The sequence below is a fragment of the Pelodiscus sinensis genome, unplaced genomic scaffold, assembly GCF_049634645.1.
Source record: "Pelodiscus sinensis isolate JC-2024 unplaced genomic scaffold, ASM4963464v1 ctg35, whole genome shotgun sequence".
NCBI classification, from domain to species: Eukaryota; Metazoa; Chordata; order Testudines; family Trionychidae; genus Pelodiscus; species Pelodiscus sinensis.
Window position 1 is genome coordinate 3631923 of NW_027465908.1, and position 17601 is coordinate 3649523.

The window sequence follows — 17601 nt, forward strand, 5'->3', positions numbered from 1 at the left end:
AGCTCTGGGCAGGAGCAGTGTAGGGAGAGGTAGCTGAAGTCCCAGTGCTTGACAATCTCCCAGCCAAACCAGTCAGGATCACCTGTCAGAGGCTCAAGACCTACAGGTAGATTCTGAGCTACTGGTTTGTGAGCACTGCTCTAGCTAGTGGCACTAAAGCTCAGCAATAGGAAAAAGAACACAAGATATTGCTACCCACTTTTGCTAAAGTTTGGACTGGTTCTCTCCATTATAACAATCTCTGAAAATCCTGCTTCTTGCAAGCATATTGGCACTCCCTTTGGGTACTGTTGGAATTTACAAGTCATTTTCATTGTGGCTTCTGCCTGGGAGAAGTTCTGATACTAGGCCATTGGGTACAAATTTTCTTTAAAAATTTGTGTAAAGCGCCTAGCTGCCTCTTTAATGAGTACGTAAGATCACAGCAGAGAGGTAAGTCTCCGTATAGCAGAAGAGAAAAAAGATTGGCTTTGTAGTCTGCCTATTTCAAAGACCACTGAGCAGATATGTACAGGGTAAAGTAGACTTTACAATTATTTGTTGCTCAGCTGGAGGCTAGAGTCTAACATCAAGGATTCCACTACATTCACAGAGAAATGTAGTTTGAGTTCTCATCTTTGACTCCTTGTAGGGCCTTTGGTCAAGCCACTTAATGTTTCTGAAGCATTTGAGAAGTGCTGCATGAGCCAAAATTTCTAAGGGTCCTTTGAATAAGCCATGTACTGAGTCTTGCTAAGCTCTGGATGAAAAAATAGTTGTACGCCTTTAAAATTTCAGTTTATCCCTTTCCCCTGCCCCCATCATTTTATCTATTCATATTACCATCTAGTGAGCTGGTCTAAGTCTGTTTCTCAACCAGTGGTACGAGTACCCTTAGGAAGTGGTACAAGTATCCTCAGGGATACTCAAGGGAAGTCGGGGGGGATATGTCAACACAATTGAAATTCGGAGAACTTAATTTTTGTTTTTTTACAGCTCTTTATTTTTGTAGTTTTTACACCCAAAAATTTCATCACCTGCCCAACTAGGATTCAGTTGTTTAAACAAATGTGTTGTAATGGTAGAAAAAAATTGTCTGAAAACTGTAGGTACTGGGGGTACTTATACATTTTAAAAAAAGGGGGGGGGTACTTTAAAAAAAAAAAGGTTGAGAAACACTGGTCTAAGTAATACTAGGAGAAAAATGGATGAGTCTTTTTGGCAGCATCTAGCTAGTGCTGGGGTGTATTGTTGGGTAAGGTTCCTTTGGCTGAGGAATATGGGTAGGGCAGTATGGAAATCACTTTTCCAGGAAGCACAGAGAAACACTTGAGTTCTCTGGTTTGGTGAAGTGTGCTGAGTGTCTCAGGATTGTCCTTTAGTCTTTGCTGTAAATCAGAAACGGGAGACCACTGACCCACAGAAAAACCAGTTGGGGACCACACACAAGTGGAAAACAAAAGAAAAACCCCCCAAAACCACAAGCCTTCACTATCATGGACCCACACTGAGAGAGATTCCTCTGACACTTATCAGAGCTTAGGGGAGCCCTGCCTACTAGATTTTGTGTGCTCCAGCCTCATGCTGGGGCACGAGTGTGGGCTCTCTAATATTGGGAGGGGCCCTGAGCCTCAGGGGCTTGATCCAGGCAAGCTGGGGCCACATCTGGCCCCCAGGTCTTAGGTTCTTCCCCCCAACATAAATAAAGGTGTACTTTGAAAATACATAACTGCATTGCTTCCTGGGCCTATTCCAGCAGTGCATCTTCCATCCGGCCTACGCTTTCCAGCTTTATTATTTTAAAATTGACCTTTCCCCTTAAGCACAACAGTGTGAGCTTTGAGGTTGTGACTATAGGATCCTCGCTGAGGTTGCATTGTTTTACATGCTATCCTCTGAACAGGGGTAGCTCAGTTATGTTTCCAATCCTAGACAAGGGACCCTCCAGGGTCACTGAGACCAGGGGCTCACTAATGACAGTGACTCACTTGGGTAAGACACAAGTTCTTTAACAAAATACAGGACTATGTAGCACTTTAAAGACTAACAAGATGGTTTATTAGATGATGAGCTTTTGTGGGCCAGACCCACTTCCTCAGATCAAATAGCTCTTTAGGTATTGTTAGGGCAAATCCCATTCAGGGTATAATTTGTGTGCACAAATCTGAAAGCTTTTTGGGCAGCAGTATGTTTTGGGGGCCCACATGTGCTATCACATACACTCCTCACCCAAGAATGTACAAGGAGCACAGCCACAGCGGTCAATCAGAATATAGCTTTCCTTGCTTCCAACCCACAGCATAATTTTGAAAATTAAAAATAAAAAACAACTTTTAGCCCTGAAAATCTTTTAGCAACATGGGGTTATTTGACGTCTATCTTCTGGAGCTCAGACTGGGAATTCATATCACAGTTCGATAAGCAATAAAGTTAAATCATGCCATGATTGGTTTGGGGATTATTTAGTGGTTAATTTCAATTGTCATCCATAATAGTGAATTTCAGTCAGTCATGATGGGGAGTTTGTTGCATAGGAGTAATTAATTTTGGTTGGGGTCATTTACTAGTAAAGGATGAGCTTTGGGTGCTAGGCCAGGATCAGTACTGGGGAAAAGGATAAGTCCAAAATTAAAGAGGGTGGAATAGTGTCTTGACTACATGGACAGATCTGAGTGCTAATTTCAGTTCTGATATTGACTCCTTGGAAAATTCACTTTACCTCTTAGTGCCTCAGTTTCTCCATCTATAAGATGGGGGCAATAACACCTATTCTTTGAGTGGTTGCTCATGTCCATTCAAATAAGATGTGCATGCTGTGTACACAGTTTCTTCTGGAGCGTTTTCCCAAGCGGCACCCATAGCGCTGGCAGGTCGCCCCCTGGAGTGGCGCCGTTATAGCGGAGCATAAGTACCCCTGTCGGCGCTCCCCCACCTCAGTTCATTCTTACCGCCCTTGACAGTTGTAGGAGTGTTGCTTTCTCAGTCAGTTCATTGTTCTATCCCTTCTGTAGTTAGTTTTATGGCCTGTAAATAGTTTTATTGTCTGTAAATAGTTTAGGTGTTAGGTAGTTAGTGATAATAGTCATTTGTTCTTCTCTCCCCTAGGGGAGCGAGGAATGCCAGGGCAGCAAGGCTTCAAGACTTGTGGGACTGTGCAAAGTTTATGCCTAAAGGGGACCCCCACGATAGCTGTCTAAAGTGCTTGGGAGAGGCCCACTTGGCAGACGCCTGCAAAATCTGCAGAGTTTTTAAGCCGCGCACCAAAAGGGAGTGGGATTCCTGCCTGAAACTCCTCCTTATGGAAGCGGCTCTTCAACTGGCTCTGGCGGGGCAGTTTACGATGTGCAGTGCACCAGCGTCGACGCGGGGCACTCCGGTGCATTCCAAGACTTCGGCACCGAAGGCACCAAGGCACCGTTCCCACTCCCCGGTCCCGAAGAGGCCACAGACATCGCGGGGCAGATCCCCTAGCCGAAAGTTCCGCGCCAGCCTACACCGTTGGCACACCTCACCCACACGGGGCTCCCCAAGTACCACAGTGCAGAAGAGGGCCGACATACCACCAGTCAGCCTGGGACAGTTGACGTGGCACCGGCCATCGACACTGGAGACATTTTAGGCAGCACAGGACCTCATTAACTTGACCACCTCCCCACAGTCCTCTCTTAGTGTGTGGGGGGGAGGGGTCAAGACCGCCTACGCCGGGGGCCATGTCGGCACCGGCTACTTCCCTGGAGCAGGTGGCCTGGTTGGCACCTGTATCACCTGCAGCAGTGCCGCAAACAACAGGACAGCCATCGCTTGCTGGACCCTCAGCGCGACCCGCCCCACCCGTCAGCAGCCGGGGGCACTGGCGGGTGCAGGTTGGACTCAGGTCACCGTCCGGGCTATGTCTCTGGTACCAGTACCAGGGCTGATCCCGGCTACCTCTATGGTGCCCTACTATCCCCCGGCACCGTATTCCATGACAGCCCCACTGGGGCAACCACCAGCACACCAGGCGCCACCAGTAATGAGGGGAGAAATGCTACCGGCACCGGCTGCACGGGAGTTGGCCTCTGCACCTGCCGTCCTGGCACCGCTGCCTCAGCCGTCGGTGCTGGCTGCACCCTTCAACGTCGTGGCATTGCAACAGATTCCCGGCACCCCCTCACCAGATGCACGCCGGAAAGCCCGAGTCCATGGGCAGGTTCAGGCCCAAAACAGTGCTGGGACACTCAGGGATGGCTCCGCCCTGGTCCGCATCCGATTATTCTGCAATAGGGATATCTTTTACTCTATGTTTGGACAGTGTCTAGCTCAGTAGAGACCCTAAACACTACCATAATACAAATAATATAATAAGCTATTATTGGGGGCAGTACCCTGTGCTCTCTACACTCACCAATCCCCCACTCTCTCTGGCTGCTTTCACAGATGTCATTCATGGAAAGACAGGCAGAGATTTTCTGCCTGGACAGAAGTGAAATGAATTATGCTTGGCTATGGAATAAGGTTAAGCAGTGGTATTCGGCATAATGGTCCGAATAGGAGAGGCAGACCCCACAGAGAACTGGTAGATGATCTAGTAGATTGGTGTGGAGCTAGTCTACAGAAACTAAGCCACTCCGCACTGGACAGGGAAAGGTGGAAGGAAATAGTGAGAGAGGCATGGGACACCAACGGGAGTGGAGCCCATGGCTGTTGTTGATGATGATGATGAGTAAACCCTGGAAATAATATTAACCTTGAGTATTTAGATAGGAATTAGCAAAGGGGTGAGTCTTAGAGGCAAGGATGGAAGCAGTAAATGAATATCTGGATCAGGACAGGCACAGTACTTGTGTTGTCCACCAGGTGTCAGTAATTGTTAATCTATTAAATTGATTGAGTAAATCACTGGGTATGTTTTCTTTTTTAGAAGTGACTTTAGATTAATGCCTGTGGAAATTCGGGGAGATCTCAGCACAAGGATTAGATTGACCAGCTATCCTGATTTTAAAGGGTTAGTCCTGACATTTGGGACTTTGTCTTATACAGGCACCTATTGCCCTTTACTCCCATCCCGATTTTTCATATTTGTTATCTGGTCACCGTACACAGGGTAAACCTCTCAGCCAAACAGATATTTAACAGGGAGACGGTCGGGATTTACTGCTGAGGTGTCTGCACAGGTCTCTGGCTCCATGGATGATGATAACCAGAGTTCCCAGGTGTCAGGTTCTGAACTGGACAGTCCGGTATTTTCACCTCTTGTCCGGTAAAAAATGTCTGGTATTTTCAGATTTTTCCCAGACAGGAGGCGAAAATCTCAGGTGCTTACCGGGTTCCACAGGGGAGCTGTCCAGACCGGCGCAGGGAGGCAAGATGGAGGGTGGCCATCAGCAGCCTGTTAGGGCCAAAAAGCCTTAAAAGCAACGCATTTCTTAAAGGGGCCACGCTGTTTTTTTTTCTTAACAACTCTCGGGGTACTTTTTTCCTTTTTTTTTTTGCTCAACAACTTTGGTCTCCCCCTTTTTTTCTCAGCAGAATTTTTTCCCGGGGGGGGGGGGTGTTCAGTATTTTTTGTTAAAACATCTGGCAACCCTATGTGTGCTCAGTGATGTTTGCCGTGTCGACTTGTGCACTTAGTCTCCACAGCAGAACCCAAGAAAGCCCCCAAAGACCACAAACCAGATAAGGATCAAAGGTGCCAGGCCTTGTTTATTGTAGAGCCAAGTACAGTAATAGTAGTCAGTAGACTCTACTGAACCTCTACACATATGTACTTGCCACAATGGAATGACTCAGTCAGTGGGAAATTTCCACTGCCCCCTTAGGTCATCCAAAGGCTATCCCCCCAAGACACCACCTTATATACAAGTACAAGAAGTCACACCTCACTACTGACTTATCAGGTTGCCACCCTCTGATGCTACTTAGATACCACCCATCACCCTGTACTCTCTATCCATCATGCTGCCATTTTAGACCATTTCCTGAACCCGAGTCTGTATCTATGAGGAGTGAGTACCAAGGTCTTTTTTAATGAGCTAGTGATGATATGTGCTTTCTATTTATGACCAGTACCAATTATTGTTCTGTACCTGGGCCTATTACCAATTAGTGTTTTGAACTCTAGGCCCTGTTAGTGTCAAGTTCTGTGAGCTGGGGCCTGCTTCTTGCTCACAAGTTAGTTTTGCTTTATGTTAGCCATGTTTTGTCCATTGTTAGCTAGGACTCAGGGCTCAGACCAGGCCTGTGCTGCATTGGCTTATGTTTTAGGCCTTCATCTTATTACACGTGGTTGCAGGTTAAGAGAAGCAGCACTTCTGTTAATGCGGGACAGTGTCTCAGGTTCTTCTATAAGGCTAACACTCTGTTAGAGAGCAAAGCACAGGTCAACATGAACAAGGCTGGCTGGGATACTATCACAGGGCGTGATTTAACTGTGATCATTTTAAAATATCTCTATGAAGGTAACTCCCCAACATCCCAATTAGGATCAAGGCCCGATTGCACTAGACACTATACAAACACAGAATGTGCTTGCCTCATGATACTGTCCTTGCCCTAATGAGTTTATGACCAATAGGAATTAAAGATATGCATTTTAAGAGAGATGAGCTATTGGCTAGGTTAGTGGTCACTTGAGTGTATACAGCTCTCACAGACTAAAGTAACATAAGAACATAAGAACGGCCGTACTGGGTCAGACCAAAGGTCCATCTAGCTCAGTATCCTGTCTACCGACAGTGGCCAACACCAGGTGCCCCAGAGAGGGTGGACCGAAGACAATGATCAAGCGATTTGTCTCCTGCCATCCCACTCCAGCCTCTGACAAACAGAGGCCAAGGACACCATTTTATCCTCTGGCTAATAGCCTTTTATGGACCTAACCTCCATGAATTTATCCAGCTTCTCTTTAAACTCTATTATAGCCCTAGCCTTCACAGCCTCCTCTGGCAAGGAGTTCCACAGGTTGACTACACACTGTGTGAAGAACTTTCTTTTATTAGTTTTAAACCTGCTACCCATTAATTTCATTTGGTGTCCTCTAGTTCTTCTATTATGGGAACTAATAAATAACTTTTCTTTATCAGCCCTCTCCACACCACTCATGATTTTATATACCTCTATCATATCCCCCCTCAGTCTCCTCTTTTCTAAACTGAAAAGTCCCAGTCGCTTTAACCTCTCCTCATATGGAACCCGTTCCAAACCCCTAATCATTTTAGTTGCCCTTTTCTGAACCCTTTCCAAGGCCAAAATATCTTTTTTGAGGTGAGGAGACCACATCTGTACACAGTATTCAAGATGTGGGCGTACCATAGTTTTATACAGGGGCAGTAAGATATTCTGGGTCTTATTTTCTATCCCTTTCTTAATAATTCCTAGCATCCTATTTCCCTTTTTGACCACCGCTGCACACTGTGTGGAAGTTTTCAGAGAACTGTCCACGATAACTCCAAGATCTCTTTCCTGATTTGTCGTAGCCAAATTAGCCCCCATCATACTGTACGTATAGTTGGGGTTATTTTTCCCGATGTGCATTACTTTACACTTATCCACATTAAATTTCATTTGCCATTTTGTTGCCCAATCACTCAGTTTGGTGAGATCTTCTTGGAGTCCCTCACAGTCTGCTTCTGTCTTGACTATCCTAAACAGTTTGGTATCATCTGCAAACTTTACTACCTCACTGCTTACCCCTTTCTCCAGATCATTTATGAATAAGTTGAAAAGGGTTGGTCCCAGGACTGACCCTTGGGGTACACCACTAGTTACCCCTCTCCAATCTGAAAATTTACCATTTATTCCTACCCTTTGTTTCGTGTCTTTTAACCAGTTCTCAATCCAAGAAAGGACCTTCCCTCTTATCCCATGGCCATGTAATTTACACAAGAGCCTTTGGTGAGGGACCTTGTCAAAGGCTTTCTGAAAATCCAAGTATACCATATCTACTGGATCCCCCTTGTTCGCATGTTTGTTAACCCCTTCAAAGAACTCTAACAGATTAGTAAGACAGGATTTCCCTTTACAGAAACCATGTTGACTTTTGTCCAACAAATTATGTTCTTCTACATGCTTCACAATTTTATTCTTTACTATTGTTTCGACTAATTTGCCCGGTACTGAAGTTAGACTTACCGGTCTGTAATTGCCAGGATCGCCTCTAGAGCCCTTTTTAAATATTGGTGTCACGTTGGCTACCTTCCAGTCATTAGGTACGGAAGCTGATTTAAAGGATAGGTTACAAACCACAGATATTTCCCATTTAAGTTCTTTTAGAACCCTTGGATGAATGCCATCCGGTCCCAGAGATTTGTTAACATTAAGTTTTTCTATTTTTGTTCCAAAACTTCCTCTAATGACACTTCAATCTGGGACAGTTCCTCAGATTCATCACCCACAAAGGACGGTGCAGATTCAGGAATCTCCCCAATGTCCTCAGCCGTGAAGACTGAAGCAAAGAAATCATTTAGTTTATCTGCAATGGCTTTATCGTCCTTGATTGCTCCTTTTATAGCTCGATCATCAAGGGGACCCACAGGTTTTTTAGCAGGCTTCCTGCTTCTAATGTACTTAAAAAACATTTTGTTATTTCTTTTTGAGTTTTTGGCTAGCTGTTCCTCAAAATCTTTTTTTTTTTGCTTTTCTTCTTACATTTTTACACTTGATTTGACAGTGTTTATGTTCCTTTCTATTTATCTCACTAGGATTGGACTTCCACTTCTTAAAAGATACCTTTTTGTCCCTCGTTGCTTCTTTTACATGGTGGTTAAGCCACGGTGACTCTTTTTTAGGTCTCTTGCTATGTTTTTTAATTTGGGGTATACATTTAAGTTGGGCCTCTATTATGGTGTCTTTAAAAAGTTTCCATGCAGCTTTCAGGGATTTGGCTCTAGTCACTGTGCCTTTTAATTTCTGTTTAACTAACCTCCTCATTTTTGCATAATTCCCCTTTTTGAAATTAAATGCCAGGGTGCTGGACTGCTGAGGTGTTCTTCCCACCACAGGAATGTTGAATGTTATTATATTATGGTCACTATTCCCAAGCGGTCCTGTAATGGTTATATCCTGGACCTGATCCTGCACTCCACTCAGGACTAAATCGAGAATTGCCTCTCCCCTTGTGGGTTCCTGCACTAGCTGCTCCAAGAAGCAGTCATTTAAGCCATTGAGAAATTTTAAACAGGTTAAGAATTTCAAGCCTGTGATTTTCTTAAAAGGACAAAAGGAAATACAGACAACCTGGCCAGGAGCCTTTACCTTAAATGAAATAGACTATTTATAGGAGGATGTGTGGATGATTGGAGAAGACAGGAGAGGGCAAATTGGAGACACTGTAGATGCTGAGAAAAAATTACTGTCCTATTTCTTTGGCATAGTGATGCGCAGTGGGGTAATGCTCTTCTTTGAAGTATGCAACATAGACTGTTGTCACAGACAGACTATCTGACTGGATAGGCCATTGGTCTGTTCCATGATATCAATGTCTGTGTTGTCAATTGGAAACCACAGCTGTTAGCCAGGTAGATTTCTCATGACTTAATGTTGCAGGAAGCTAGGGAAGAAACACAGAGAACAGCTAAGGAAGGAAGGATCCCGTTTTTCTTGGGAGATGGGATGGTCCAAACAAAATCAATCAATCAATCAAATCAATAGAAAACAGTAATATTTTGTTGCTGTGTTTGAGAGTGAGACCAGCTGCTGAAAGAGGCAAGAGGTCCCACAAGATAAATAGCACACTCACGTGCTTTTCCCTTATAACTGACAAATTTTATGGCCAAGTGGTTATCAGAATTGTTTGATGACTAGCCATCTTCTAGGACTTGTGAAATAACTATTTTCCCTTGCAAAAACTGACCAATTATCCTACATCTTTAACTGACTTGCAAGGAGAGTATGCTGCATAAATCACAGGCTTCAATTACTGTCTGCTTAGGAGGGGCAGGAAGTTAATTCCTTGTTTATTTAAGGGTTTATTTAAGCTATCTGGATTTCATCTCCCTGGAAAGCCTTGTAGGGTTTGTATCTCCTGAAGTCATTAGGCTGCATTAGTTGTATAATAATAGTCATCAGACTCTGAACACTGTACAAATCTATGGTCCTCTTACATGTGCTATCCACCGTGGAGCAGCTGCTAGATTTTCTCCATAGTGCACATATCTACTGGTGTGTGTGTGTGTTTTAAGGATTATGGCCATTAATTTTAGATTAAAAGTATAACATCATCCTACTGGAGCATTTGGTGAAGGGCAAAAAGCTACTGCCAAAGTATCTTGTTTGGAGATTGACAGCCGAGGGAAGAATTCTCATGTACAGTTTTGCCTAGTAGATTTGCACTGCAGCCTCATGGAAGGCAAAACCAACAAGAATTCCAGCTTAGCAAAGAAAAGTGCATGTCCCACTGAAGCTTTGGCGACTAAACCAGCTTTCCCTTAGGTATCTATCTGCTTGTCTCAGTAATTTTCCATCTATTCCCAAATCTCTTTGAAATCCGCAGACCAGATCAGAGCCACAGGTTCTTCTTTGAGTGCTTGCTCACGTGCATGTGAATGAGGTGCATGTACGCCATTTGCATGGATCCTGAAGCTTTTTTCCCCAGTAGTACCCATCAAGCCAGCAGGAAGGCCCCTGGAGTAGTGCCAGCATATTGGTGCATATATACCCCTCAGTTCCTTCTTATCATCCCTGAGAGCAGTTGGAGGTCTTTGTGTTCTCCCAATTACCTGGCCTGTATATAAGCTTCAGAGGGGTAGCCAAGTTAGTCTGTAACAGGAAATATTTATAAAACAACCAATAGTCTAGTAGCACCATAAGGCTAACAAAGCATGTAGATAGGATCATGAGCTTTTGTGGGCACAACCCACTTCTTCAGTTGACAGAAGTGTAGGAGTCCAGATCCAATAATAAATAAGGGGAGGAAGGAGAGAGGAGAAGAGGAAAAAAAAGAGGGGAGGAAGAAACAAAGGGCCAGTGAGTAGATAAGCTTCCGAGGGATAGCTGAGTTCATCTGTGCTAACTAGATGCTTGGTGCTACTAGATTTATTTGTTGTTTTTTACGTTTGTGGGTTTTTTTCCAAAACCCCACTTGACACCTAGGGAATGTGCCCTGCGTTCTCTGGATGCCAGGCGGGCACTGGCCTTTTCCATAGACAGGACAAGAGGGTTTCAGAGACCATCAGAGCTCTTTATTTAAAAAGCAGAGAGGATGAGGAACCATGGATCACTTCCTGTATTAGAGAGTGCTATGACCTTGCTGGTAAGGCAGCACCCCACATCACGGCCCATTCCACTCGGGCGCACGCAGCGTCGGTGGCCTTTCTAGCACAGATCCCCATACTGGATATTTGCAGAGCAGCCACGTGGTCTTCTGTGCACATGTTCACAACGCGCTACCCAGTCGGTCAGCAGGTGAGGGAGGATGCTGCTCTTGGTACGGCGGTGATGCAATCTATCTTGGCATAAAGAGCCACCAGTCTCTGACCCTGCCTCCTACATTTTGTCTAGGGAGTCACCTCATTTGAATGCACATGAGCAAGCACTTGAAGAAGAAAAAACGGTTACTTACCTCGTGACTGTTGTTCTTCAAGTTGTGTTGCTCATGTCCATTCGCAATCCCACCTGCCTCCCCTTTGTCGGAGTGTTCCAGCAAGAAGGAACTGAGGACAGGGAGGGCCAGGAGGGGGACAGATGCACCAATATACTGGTGCCATTCCAGGGGACTCCCTGCTGGCCTGACGAGTACGGCTGGGGAAAAAAGCTCTGGAATCTGTACACGCGGTGCACGCACCTCATTCAAATGAACACGAGTAACACGTCTCGAAGAACAACAATTACGAGTTAAGTAACCATTTTTTATCCAGCTCAGCAGACTGTCTCTGAAAGTAACTAGTACCAGCGGCTTCAGAGGAAGATGCAAGAAACTCTACATTTATGGGTAGAGCCCTGCGCAGATTCAAAATTGGTATCTGCATCTGCAACTGCAAAAATGATCCAGATACTTGCATCTGCAGATGAGGATATTTGTGGATATATAGTAAATGTCTGTACATTTGCAGGGTTCTAGATACAAAATTTGTATCCGTATCCGTATCTGCGAAAATGAGCCACAGATATCCACATCCACAGATACCTGTGGATATAAAACAGATATCTATGGACTTGCATGTCATAGCTAGGAGCTGGCTTAGCCATCTGAAATCCTGGTCTCATCTGGAAAAGAAACCCTTTCTTCTGTCTTGCATGGATCTACTTACTGTAAGATGGTGTGGTTAAGGTACAAACCCATAGATTTGCTGTGAAGTCTTGGGGATGTTACCTCTATGGGTTTGTCTGAGCAGATTCATCTGCTGAATCAGGGATTTACTTTTCCCCACAGGGGTAATCAAACTTTCCTTTGAAAATGGAAAAGTAGGGCAAAGGGACGGATGGAGGGGAGTTCTTTAATGTTGATAGCATGGGACTGGGAACTTGAGCACCTGGGACCTATTTTGTGCTCTGCATCCAGCCTGATGTTTGATTGCAAGGGACTCACCTAATCTCATTAGAACAAGAGGGGTCAGCTGTGAAGTTCAGATCTGGATTCGACCTTCCCCAGGATTTTGGCATCTGATATTTTGACTCGGATAATCCATTTAAATGACATGCACATCAGCAGAATTAGCTGTAATGACATGCACATACAGAGCCTTGGTTAGGGTGCCAAGCACATATCAGATTTCACTCTCGTGCGATTGTCTTATACTCACCCTCCCCCTTACAAACCCTTGTGGACTGCTGTGGCCACAACCACAGGTTCAACTTCCCTGGTCCAGCACTGTCAGGACCTGACCAGTTCCATAACAAGAGAATTTGCTGGACCAGGGAGGTCCCCTGGCAGCAGCCCCCAAGCCTCCACCGGCTGTTGGCTTCCTGGGTGGCCCTGGCTCCTGCCATGGGGCTCCAGTCCCATGCTCCTGGGGACTGCCACATGACTCCGACCCCAGCCCTGCGTTTAGCAGGCTGCTACAGGGCTGGAGCCCTGGATCTGCACTCCCGGGGTAGGGATGTAATAGTGTAGTTGACTAGCAAAAGCTTACAGGTTAATGCTATAGACCAGTGTTTCCCAATTTTATTTGGCCATGGAACCCCTAGAGTTGCCTTAAAAAAAAGGCCCCTGCCACGTTTCATTGAGCAAAAAAACCCTTGCCATGGCTCTGTCTCTTTAACAGGGGGCGGGGGAGTGCCGGCTCTTTGCGGATCCCCAGGGTTCCCCGGAGCGCCAATTGGGAAACACTGCCTAGACGACATGCATTCCCTCCCCCCTCACTTGACAGCACATTTTTTAGAAGGCTGGCCATGAATGCTGCCCAGTCCTGGCTTGCAACGGGTCCAGGACGTACCCCTGCTGCAGCTCTGCATTTAGAGTGTACTAGGAGCCAGATGGGCAGGCAACCTGGCTCAGTTTTGGCTCACACCAGCTCCAGGAGTTCAGATCCAACCTAGACAGGGGCTGCTGCCACCCCATGCTGCTGCCTCTGTATCAGAGGTAGCAGCACAGGGGAGGCAGGCAGCAGGTTCATGAGGGGAACTGGCTCCCCTTGCAGACCAGTTTCCACATGTTACTCTGTGGAGTGGCAGGGGGCTCTTTGGGAGTGAGACCGGAGGACACTGGCTGCCATCTCTGTCCCTGGGAACTATAGACTAGTCGACTAACTGATAAGAATTCTTGAAGTTACTCAACTATTCAATTAGCTGATATTTAACATCCCTATCCCGGGGGCTGCCAGGGAGCTCTGATCCCAGCCCTGCTTGCTGTGGCTTTCCCGGGACTGCCATGGGGCTCCAGCCTTTGTCCTGCACTGCCCACCCTGTTTCCCCCAGCCTTGGCTGGCCCTACTGCCCTTAGGTTCCTGGTATGGACGTTGCTGTACCAAAGAGTGCTGGTTTTCGGAGGTGTAACCTGTGTAGTTGAACCAGCTGTCTCAGAATACTCTGCGTTGGAGGGTGCGGGGCCCTGCTGTGCTGACCCTTCGCAACCCACTGCTCAGGTTGTATGGAAAATGAGGTTAATTCAGTATATAAATAGCAAAAATCCCCAGCAGATTTTAAATTGAAGGAGAAAAAAACCCTTCAGAGGGAAGTATGAAAAAAGAAAGGAAAAGCAAGAGGTTTCTGCTTGGAGAATGAAGTGGGTATGGTAGGGCTTGAGTCAAAGCTCAGATTTGAAATCAACATTACCCGGTGTGTGTTGGAAGGTTATCTAAATGGCTACAATGCAGTGGCACTGGATGGTTCAGGAGGCTGGGATTAATGATAGAACATGTGCCTTCTAGTTCACCTTGTACATTTGGCCTTGGGCAATGACTGCTTGGGGGACTGTGTGAAAAGTTTAGCAGTTTCTGTTAAGTTTCTAGTAAATGATAAAGGTCACTGTGACTGTCTATTCATGCAGAGGGCAAAGAGACTGTATTTCTCTCCTCTGCGCTGGCTATAGTCTTGATTCAGCCGCTGGATCTGCCCAGTCTCCTATCCCTATGTGGAGCCTTACTGAAATCAGTTTAGCTCAGAGGGGAGGCCGCACAGGTCTTCCTGTGGCTGTTAGTTGTCATTTCAAGGCCTTGGTATATGCAGATGATTGGTAGCTCCTCTAATGATTGTACCACAGTTGAGCTTGATTTTAGCTCCCATGGGAGTGTCCTGTGTTTTGGGTGCTGAAGGATCAGAGTTGTACTAGTCCTGCCTCTCTAATCGGCTACGTCTACACTGGCATGATTTTCCGGAAATGCTTTTAATGGAAAAGTTTTCCGTTAAAAGCATTTTCGGAAAAGCGCGTCTAGATTGGCAGGACGCTTTTCCGCAAAAGCACTTTTTGCGGAAAAGCATCCGTGGCCAATCTAGACACGCTTTTCCACAAAAAAGCCCTGATTGTCATTTTTGCGATCGGGGCTTTTTCGTGGAAAACAAATCTCAGCTGTCTACACTGGCCCTTTTGCGCAAACGTTTTGCGCAAAAGGGACTTTTGCCCGAACGGGAGCAGCATAGTATTTCCGCAAAAAGCACTGATTTCTTACAGTAGGGAGTCAGTGCTTTTGCGGAAATTCAAGCGGCCAGTGTAGACAGCTGGCAAGTTTTTCCGGAAAAGCGGCTGATTTTCCGGAAAAACTGGCCAGTCTGGACACAGCCGATATGTCTGCATAACACCGAAGCCTAGACAGTAATTGTGTTATCTGCAGCATACTCGTTCAGAGCACAGTAGTGTCTGCACAGTGCTTTTGTCTGCAGCTGGTGGACATTCTGTCCTCTTATCCAGGCAGAAGTTCCTACTGATCAGGAGTAGGGCAGTGGGTTTTTTTGCTGCTTTTGTTCACATTGTCCTCCACTCTTTTGGGTCAACAGAGGACTTCTGTGTCCAAGGGCCTTTCACCAGCACAAAAGTCCTTTAAAGGGAAAAGCAGAACTGCCACGGATTTTCTCAAATGTATCTATACTTTTAGACTCCGCTGAGAATAAAACCCTCATTAACCCACTGCATTTCACACAGCACCCTGGACTGTTTGCAATGGGGTGGGGGGTGTTGGGGTGTGTGTCTTAGAAACAACCACAGAGCAACTAACCCCTGCACCTGGAGAATAAACAAACACGTCTCTGGACTATAATTTATGCTCCTTCTATGTCATTTATTAATAAGGCCTTTAATTGGCAGACAAATGGGTACTCAGCAGCTCTTTACATCTGGGGTGGGGGAAAATAAGCAACCTCCAAGCTTTTTCCTATCCTGTTCTTTTCTGTCATCATCCCTTCTTCATTGATTTCCCAACAATGCCTAATTCTATTATTCGGTGTGATTTCCCACCGGGCGGTAGTTTATTTCTGTCATCAAATCTCTGATGAAATCTTTAGACATGAAATATTTAGCCCAATACCAACAAATCGCAGATAGTGTTAACATGTCACAAGCTGCCTGCCGACGGCATTAGGGTGTAATTTGAAAGCGAGTGAAGTGATAATGCCGTGCGTACTGCCTTTGTGAGCATGCATTAATGCTTCTTTGCCTGAGCTGGTCATTGACAGCAAATCGACTTGCGCTAATGGCGTCCGGGAGGGTGGTAAAATTGGGGGTGATGCAGAAAATAAAGAATATTGACTGGCCAACTGCAGTGCCTTAGTAGCCTTTAATCTATTATTGCCCTTGATGGGAATGTTTTAATGTGACTTTAGTGTCAATCGCATTTACAGTCACACACTCTGCCTGCTGGGGAGCACTGTGAAAATGGCAGAACTTGGAACATGCTGTTGCTTAGAGCTCATAGCTATTGATTGTTTCAGGGCTTGGGAATCTGAGTTATAATTATTTCATTAAAGCATTTAACGGTTATCAAATATGAACCCCTCTATCGCTCCAGTTAGGAATGTAAAGAGTTGAGTTTTATTATTAATCTATGTCAGTGTTGTTTTCCTAAATTGTCTGATGCTTCTGAACAGTCGACCTTCCCCAGCCAAGGGTTGCAGTCAGTTTATTCTGGGAGGAATGCGCAGAATGAGATTTGATTATTGAATGGGGTGGGAATAACAGATAACAGTTCACTGGTGGCAAAGTTAGTCTTGCTCTAAGAGATTACTTGGAGTATCGCAGCATGGCCTGTGCCTGAGTCTCCTCTTCATTGGGCCACCATTGCCTGCTGTGGAGCTTTTCTCTGGTTTTGCAGGGTAGAGTAAGAATAAAATCAGCCCCTTTAAATGTTTCTGTGATACTTGAATTGCTGTGGAGTCTGGGTCTCTCAGAGCTAGGTGCTGTGCAAACACAGAACAAAATGATGGTCTCTGTCTCAAAAGAGTTCACAGATTTGCTTGGCCCACACACTAGAGTCTATCTGCCTACTTACTCATGTTCAGTGGCATCATACTCCCATGGCCAGGTCTTTGCTAGGAGCAGCTGACCTGTGCATCTATACCCCAGCAATGTGTTCCCAGTGTGCACTCAGTTTATACTAGCAAAACAGCTTTTGCTTATTCCTGCCCTTCTCACCTCCTCAAGGGGAGAAAATAAGCTATAGCACAGTCTTGCCGATAGAACTGTGTCTATGCTGCGGGCTAGCTTGTCCAGCTCTGCCGTCAAGCTTCAGACCTCTGATAGACACACCTACCTTAAGAAATTTTGCAGTACAGACATAGCTGGTGGGAATACCTATTGATATCAATGTAATGTCACAACCCAGGAGAGAGCACTAACTCCTTTCCAAAAAAGCAGCTACATGCTCCATGTCTCGGACATTGCCCATCTAGACTTTGCCCTTTGATCTGGGAAGACCCTTATGGCTGTGTGGACATAAGGAGACACACTGACTTCACGGAGACTCCATAAGGTTCCAGATCCGGGAATCGTCTGGAACCTTAGGTTGGAAGTGATCAATAGGAAAAGATTCATCCAGTCCCTCACCTGTTCAGTATTTAATTTCAACTTGTGGCTTGCTTGAGGAGAGGCAGCTTTGTCCATTTGATACAGACCTGGGCTGGACTCAGGAGGTCTCAGTACCATTCTCAGCCTTGGGCGTGTGCCCTTGGGTAAGATACTTCACCTCTCTATGCCGCCATTTCTCTATCTGGGAAATGGGCATGCTGCTCCTGGCTCACCCTTGTAAAGTCCATAGAGACTTACAGATGCAAAGCACTCAT